The sequence below is a fragment of the Schistosoma mansoni genome, chromosome 3 (assembly GCF_000237925.1).
Source record: "Schistosoma mansoni strain Puerto Rico chromosome 3, complete genome".
Taxonomy (NCBI): domain Eukaryota; kingdom Metazoa; phylum Platyhelminthes; class Trematoda; order Strigeidida; family Schistosomatidae; genus Schistosoma; species Schistosoma mansoni.
Genome location: NC_031497.1, coordinates 25,011,950 through 25,020,328, shown reverse-complemented (window position 1 = coordinate 25,020,328; position 8,379 = coordinate 25,011,950). Strand labels below are relative to the sequence as shown.

At 34.4% G+C, this 8,379-nt stretch overlaps 1 non-coding gene across 1 annotated transcript; it reads left to right on the top strand.

Annotated features, from left to right (window-relative positions):
• The first annotated feature begins 5,223 nt into the window (after positions 1-5,223).
• On the top strand, positions 5,224-5,295 carry Smp_tRNA_01323_Pseudo_CTC.1.1. The gene has a single exon. It is a non-coding gene (tRNA).
• Positions 5,296-8,379: the final 3,084 nt, after the last annotated feature.

The following is an 8,379-nucleotide window of genomic DNA, read 5'->3' as shown; positions in this document are numbered from 1 at the left end:
CTGCTTCTGACTAGAACTCAAGGAAATATCTCTTGAAGTCAATCACTAGTAAGTATATGTTGATTAGTATCTGAGCATTCTCACAATTGGACGAAACGGCCGTTCAGTGCTTCCAGATTTCCCATGATGGTCTAGCTTCAATTGATTCATGATCTTAACTATTAAAATTACTATATTCAGTCATTTATTTGCAATTATCCCAAGGCTAGGGTAACATAAAATAATATTAAAATGAGTAAAGTGTAGTGAAGCTCTAAATGTGGTTTATACTATTAGTGAAGTTGTAAATCATGTCGAAATTCAATGTTTATTGTATAAATGTGACCAAGTGCTAAATTTGTAGATATGTCAAAACTTGCTTGCTTGTGATTGATTGAATTCTGTGTTGATTTTAATAATGATAAAATGGTATTAGTAGCGTAATTATGATTTAAATGAACAGTATGATGAACATGTGTGGAATGGATCAGATTATTGAGTTAATCCTATTGTCATTTGTTAGTTGACTAATTGATCAAGTGATTCAATTTCAGTAGTTGTGGTTATGGGGTGTATAGGCGTAGTTTATGTATTCATGTTTCATATGACTTAATAAATATGTTCACAGTATGGTGTGTGCTACCTATGTCAACACATATAAGTAGTATGTATCAATTATTGAAAGTGAGGTGGTTGGAGGCAGAAGGTCAAGAAAATTGAAGCGAAGAGAACGAGAACAGGGAATTATTGGTGTAGAAGCAAAGAAACAATGAGGTCTGAAATGGTTGATTAACACTTTGCAAATGAAATAAATTTACTATTTGGTTTCCAGATTTTACTAAAATGCTCTGTAATTCTATATTCACATACATTTGGTTATCCTCACTTGTGTTCTCATTCACTAAAATACCTACTTCTTACTTACGCCTGTTACCCGTCGTGGAGGAGCATAGGCCGCACACCAGCATTCTCCATCCAACTCTGTCCTGGGCAATCTTTTCCAGTTCTTCCCAGTTGTTATTCATCCTTTTCATATCTGCTTCTATTTTCCGGCGTAATGTGTTATTTGGCCTTCCACTTTTCCGCTTCCCATCACCATTCCAAGTTAGGGATTGCCTTGTAATGCACATTGGTGATTTCCTTAATGTATGTCCTATCCACTTCCAACGTCTTTTCCTAATTTCTTCTTCAGCTGGAAACTGGTTTGTCCTCTCCCATAAAACGTTGTTGCTGATGGTATCTGGTCAGTGAATGTTGAGTATTTTGCGTAGACAACTGTTTATAAATACTTGTACATTCTTGACGATGAATGTACTAGTTCTCCACGTTTCAGCTCCGTACAATAGAACTGACTGTCTTGACGTTTGAATTGAAGATTCTTACTTTGAGTTTAGTTGACAGTTGTTTTGAGTTGCATATGTTCTTCAATTGTAGAAATGATGCCCTTGATTTGCCAATCATGGCCTTAACATCTGCATCCGATCCTCTTTGTACATAAGTGATGCTGCTGACCAGGTGCGTTAATATTTCCACCTCTTCTATAGTTTCTCCATCAAGTGTGATTTGGTCGGTGTTCTCCGTTTTGTATTTGAGAATATTGCTTTCTCCTTTGTGTATGTTGAGGCCTATTGATGCAGAGGCTGCAGCTACATTTGCTGTCTTCGTCTGTATTTGTTCACGTGTATGCGATAGAAGGGCTAGGTCATCTGCGAAGTCCAAATCGTCTAATTAATTCTGAGATGTCCATTGTATTCCGTATTTCCCTGAAGATGTCAAAGTCTTCATAATCCAGTCAATCACCAGAAGAAAGAGTGAGGAGGAGAGTAGACAGCCGTGTCTAACTCCGATCCTTACTGGTAGTGCATGTGACAGCTGTCCTCCATGCATGACTTTGCACTGTAGTTCGTCGTATGAGTTCCAGATATGGTTGACAATCTTCTGAGGAACTCCATAGTGTCGAAGAAGTTTCTATAATGTTCTCCTGTCCACACTATCAAACACTTTCTCATAGTCAATAAAGTTGATGTATAGTGACGAGTTCCACTTAACTGATTGTTCCACAGTGATCCATAGTGTCACAATTCACTACAATAGTACAATTTATTTATTTATATTTTAAAAGCTAGCTAGGTAATCAGCTTCAATTATTGATATTTCACTTATCAAATCTCTTATTTATCAACATTTTATTGAATTTAACTACCGCCAATTTCATGTGTTATCAGAATGAAATTATTCATGTAGGAGCTAATAATAATAATAATACTGTGGTATGGGCTACTTATATCCACACAAGTAGTATATAATGATGGTCGGGCATTCAATATATTTCAGTAGAAGATTGATAAGGAAAGAACGGAAACGAAACGCAATTAGTATGAAAATTCATAAACAATAATAATCGGAAACTATGGACTGATATTTGCATAAGGAACAATCAACATTGAGACAATTGATTGATAATTAACACCGTTGGATGCCGGCCTAATCAGTGGTCTATCGATTAAGCGCTCTGGTGCAAAACTGGTAAGTCCTGGGTTCAAATCTCACGGGGCGTGGTCGCGGATGTACACTGCTGAGGAGTCCCATGATAGGACGAAACGGTCGTCCAGTGCTTCCAGGTTTTCCATGATGGTCCAGCTTCATTTGACTCATGATTTCAACTATGAAAATTTGCAAATTACCTATTTACTGTATAGTTGTCAAATTTTATTGAGATATTCCGTAATTTTGTGCTTGAATATATTCGATTCTCCCTACTCGTGTTCCAATTCACTGCAATTCTAGTAATAACATTATTCTACAGTTTATCATCACTATTAATTAATGTATCTAAAAATATAAATGAGTCATTATCCAAATTAAATAAACATTGACAAGACAGTAAATAAACTAATAATTAATACATTTTGATGATAAATGCTTCGCTCTTCAGTTTTTTTCTTTCTTTTCTATGTTGATTAATGTAAATAGGGAAAGATAGAACAATACAAACAAGTATTTATTAAGAATTTCTTTTCACATTAAACATTAAATATGTAAGTATTAAAAGCAAAGATGGATAGTGGCTAGCAGTGGAATCCAGATAGCGCGTTTCGTATTGTTTGGAACTCGTCAGCTGGATGTACCTGCATCTTAGAGTTGATGTTCACTCTGGAACACGAACCCATTACTGTTCACTTCAAATGCCAACGCAATTGATTAGACCTAAACGTTAATGGGAAGATTCAAACAAACAATACCAAGTGAAATTAAACTTCACCGCATTGCACAAACAAGTGAGTGTCAGGACTCAGTAGCTGAGTGGATAATGCGATGGCGTTTGAAGCGTAAGGTACTGGGTTCGAGTCCCAGAGTGAGCATCAAATCTGAGATGCAGTAACATCCTGCTAATATGTTCCAAATAGGACGAAACGCGCGTCAAACTGGATTCCACTGCTAGCCACTATACATCTCTGCTTACCATGCTTGTGAATTAAGGCTATATCGAGTCAATATGCACAGAATGCACATATGGTCAGTAAGAGACTGACCAATTTTAGTCCTAAACATTAATATGAAGATTCAACCAAACAATACCAAGTGAATATAAGTATTAAGACATATGTATTGTACTGTGTGTGCCTGTATGTATGTATGTATGTATGTATGTATGTATGTATGTATGTATGTATGTTCTTTTTACATGTGTACAATGCAATGAAAATGGGTATTGTAGAGATTGTAGTAATTTTAATAGATGGATTCATTAGTTGATGTAAGCTAGAATACTATTGGAAATCTGAAAACACTGAATAACCGTTTCGTCTTAGTATAGATTGGAATTCTGTATGCGAAATCGTGGACATGTACTACTGAGGAGTCCCATACTAGAACGAAACGGCCGTTAAACAAACAATGCTTCTAGGTTTTCACTGTTAGTCTAACTTATGTAGACTCATGAATTTAACTATCCAATTTTATTCTTATTCTATCCAAAACGAAATCTTTGAAAATGCTAATATTTAACTGTTAATCTAATCAAGTGGAAAAAATGAAGGTATTTTGCATTTGTAGTTTTGGTAAATTGGTGAATGAATACGTTAGTTAATATTTAAAAAGCAACAAAAACAATCATAAGTTTGACTAAAGTATCACTTTGTTGTTTGTCTCCTATATCATAATTGTAATCTTTTGTGTTTTCCTAAGGACAGTAAAAGAAGTGGTATTAGTAGTAGAAGTAGTAGTAGTAGTGTAGTGAAGAAAAACACGTGTAGGGACTATCGAATGTATTTAAGCACAAATTAAAGACTATCCCACTAAAATCTGATAACCATACGGTGAACAGTTAATCTGCAAAATAACAATCAATTGTCTCAATCTTGACTGTTGCTTGTGCAAATATCAGTCCATAGTGTTTGATTATTATTGTTCATGCATTTTCATTACAGTTGAGTTTCGTTTCCATTCTTTCCTTCTCGATCTTTTGGCAAAATACATTCTACGCCTGACCATCACCATAAACTACTTACGTCGATATAAGTAACCCACACCACAGTAGTAGTGTGGTGTGGTCTACTTATATCTATATAAGTAGTATATGGTGTTGGTCAGACATAGAATGTATTTTGCCAGAAGACCGACGTGCAAAGAACTGAAATGAAGCGCAATCGTTTGGAAAATGCATGAGCAATGAAATTAGAGAAGAAACAGAGAAGATTGAAACAATTGGTTGTTAATTTTCAAATTGACTGTTCATTGTTTGGTTATCAGAATTTACTGAGATAGTCTGTAATTTTTGCTTAAATACATTCGATTGTCCCCAACTAGTGTTCTGTTCACTACAGTAGTAGTAGTAGTAGTATTAGTGGTAGTAGTAGTTATTGTAATAGTAGTAGTAGACATAGAACAAGCAAAAACATCCGGATGAATAAATTCTAATGACAGAAATGATAATAACACATGTCAGATAATTTCTTACGACTCTATACTCCTTTATATTGTGTACATAATGACAAATTATAACTAAATGTATATATATTACTTAGATTATAATTTAATGCCATCTGGTCTACTGTTAAAATTCAACATATTATTACCACAATCACATGTCGTATATGTCGTTTACCGTAGGAATTGAGTCAGAAAGATAATTATTGAGTTTGTTTAAGATTAATCACATGTTTACTTGTTTATTTTATTATAGATATTGATTACATGAATTCATATGATTGTATGTCTTGTTAAACAGTTGAAAACAATTTGACTCAGTGGCCGAGTGGATAACACGATGGCGTCTCAAGCGAGAAGTACTGGGTTCGAGTCCCAGAGTGCACATCAAATCTGAGTTGAAGGTACATCCAGATGACGAGTTCCAAATAGAATGAAACGCTTGTCAAACTGGATTCCACTGCTAGCTACTATCCATCTTTGCTTAGAATACCTGTGATTTCAAGCAATATCGAGGCAATACGCACAGTATGCACATATGCCAATTAGAGACTGACCAGTTGCAGTCCTTAAACATCAATGGGAAGATTCAAGTAAACAATACTAAGTGAATTTAATTTGATAGAAAGTTTTAAGGACAACATTCCTTCATAAAAAGATATTATTAAGTAGCTGAGTGTTGAAAAAAAAATCCATTTTGTCAAAGACTAAAGGGTTGTTATATCATATTGGGCAATACAATTAGTACTATTTGCTTGTATCTTCCCATTGTTGTTTAGGACTGCAATTGATCTATCTCTTGTTGGCATATATGCATCCTGTGCGAACTGCCTCGATATTGCCTTAAGTCATAAGCATTATAAGCAAAGATGGATAGTGGCTAGCAATGCAATCCAGGACGCGCGTTTCATCCTACTTCGAAATTGTGAGCTGAATATACCTGCATCCTAGAGTTGATGTTCATAATGTTTAAATCTTCAATATGGCATATGTTTTAATTAGATTTTGAAATGTCCTTGATTTCAGGATCTCATAGTAGTGTGATGGTGTGATGTGGTCTGTCTGTCTGTCTGGTTTATAAACCAAGTATGCTTGAAATAAATGATTCGTATAGTGGAAGCTTTTATTGGTGTTCTGGACTCAACTGAGCAGGCTAGACGAACGAAGGACAAATAAGAATTCTATCATGCTCATACCGGTCGGACGTCATTAAATAAGTTGTATTTCGATTGGCGAATAAATCACGTAATAACTAGCCGGCTTTTAAAGTCATTACAATATCAGTAGTATATAATTATACTACTAACAAAAGAGGATATAGTAGTTTTTAAAAACTAGATTCCAAAAGAAAGTATTATCACTAAGAATTCAACTACCAATATCCACATTATATGAACTTCACTTATTCAAAAAAGAAAAAAAACAACCTTATTTGACTTATGCTTACCATTCATTAGGCAACAATAGCAATCACCGCCAATTAACAAGTGTTTACCAAACTAACAATATTTAGTAAACATTCTAATAATAAATAACTAACCGTTCGTTAATTTAATATTGTTTGCCAAATATTTACTCCTGGTAGAAAAAAATACAAAAAAAAATGAACACACAGTATGAGATTTGTATTCAATCAGTCAGTCAGTCACTCAGTCAGCTACAACGTAAGACCAAGCATATATATGCATCGGTTCAAGTTACTATTACCTCGTCAGCACAATAAGATGAACATCGAATTCATAGAAGTAGTTAATTTAATGGTGGTATTATATAAAAGATAGATTGTATGTAAGGATATAGTATAGGAAGGAAGAAAGTTATGAAGCAATTTGTATTCATCAATTAATGATTTACATTGTGATGATGTGTGTGTGTAATATAATGCAATGATTCAGCAAATCTCTTACATAATAATATGTAAGAAATTATCAGAAAGGGGTTTTGTGGAGATTTTAGTATTTTTATATAGTTGAAATCATGAATCAATTGATGCTAAGATCTCAACACAAAACCCCTTACTGATAATGATCATATGCTTCCTAGTGACTGGTTTCAAGAAGTATTTCCTGGAATTCTCGTGAGAAGCAGTAACCAGTTGATTTCAACCAGGTCTGTCGTGAGATATTAACTCACTGGAGACATTGGTGAAATGGTTGCTCAATTTCATAGATTGGTTGAAGTTAGACATTAACACCGTTCGATTCGTGCTCAATGGTGTAGTGGTTAAGCGCTCGCGGGCGAGACTGATTGGTGCTGGGTTCAAATATCACGAGGCAAGATTAAGGATTACGCACTGCTGAGGAGTCCCACAAAAGGATGAAACGGCCATCCAGTGCTTCTAGGTTCTCCACAGTGGTCTAGCTTCAATCGCCTAACGATTTCAACATAAGAAATTATATATAAATTTATTATTTATTATTATCATTCTTATTGAAAGGCATGATCAGATAGCTCTTTTACCAAATGCCAAATGAAGTTTTTTTGTTTGTTTTTCATTATGACTATTGGAATGCAACTACTTAATACCAATGAAGTGAATAATGTTACATAACTGATTATGTAAGTCATTTCAATGGATTTACAAAGTAATTAGATATAAGAAAATGGACAAGATATGATAATTATAATAGACAAGTTAATTGTTAGTAAGTTAAATATGTTGTTAAAGGGTTGCGTTAGATTAGTTAATATTGGATATAAGAATGAATAAGACTTTTTGATAGAAAGTCAAATATCACTACTAGCTAAGCAACGGGCAAGGAACAAAGGCTATGATTATGCAATAATATAAAAAGGATAATGATCGCGAGTGCGGGATCGCGGATGCGCACTGCTGAGGAATCCCATAATAGGATGAAACGGCCTTCCAGTGCTTCCACGTTTTTCATGGTGGTCTAGCTTTAATTGACTAATGAATTCAACCATGAATATACTAAAATTTCCACAAAACCCCTTCTGATCTATAATGAATTTAGATGAAAGAGGGAATAATAAGTCCTTCCTAATACAGTTTATACTGATGAACATGGAGGATCCGATACAGACCTGAAGGTGAAGATTGTTAAAGCAAGGACTGCATTCCTACAATTGAAAAACACATTGATCTCAAAACAACTGTCAATCAATATCAAAATCAGAATCATCGATGTGAACATCAAGACAGTTAGTCATGTTGTATGGAGCTGAAATTTGGAAAGCTACCACAACCATAGTCAAGAATTTATAAACAATTGTCTACATAAGAAACTATACATCCGTTAACCGGATATCATTTGTAACAACCTACTGTAGGAGAGAACAAATCAGCTTCCTCCAGCTGAAGAGGAAATTAGAAACCGGAAACACTTTTGTCAATTTGATACTTGACAAATCAGAAATTCATATTATGTAACTATATGATCTTATTTATCTCATAACATTAATCAATTACTATAAAATAATTTACAAGACCAGTTCAGTTTAATTTTTGAA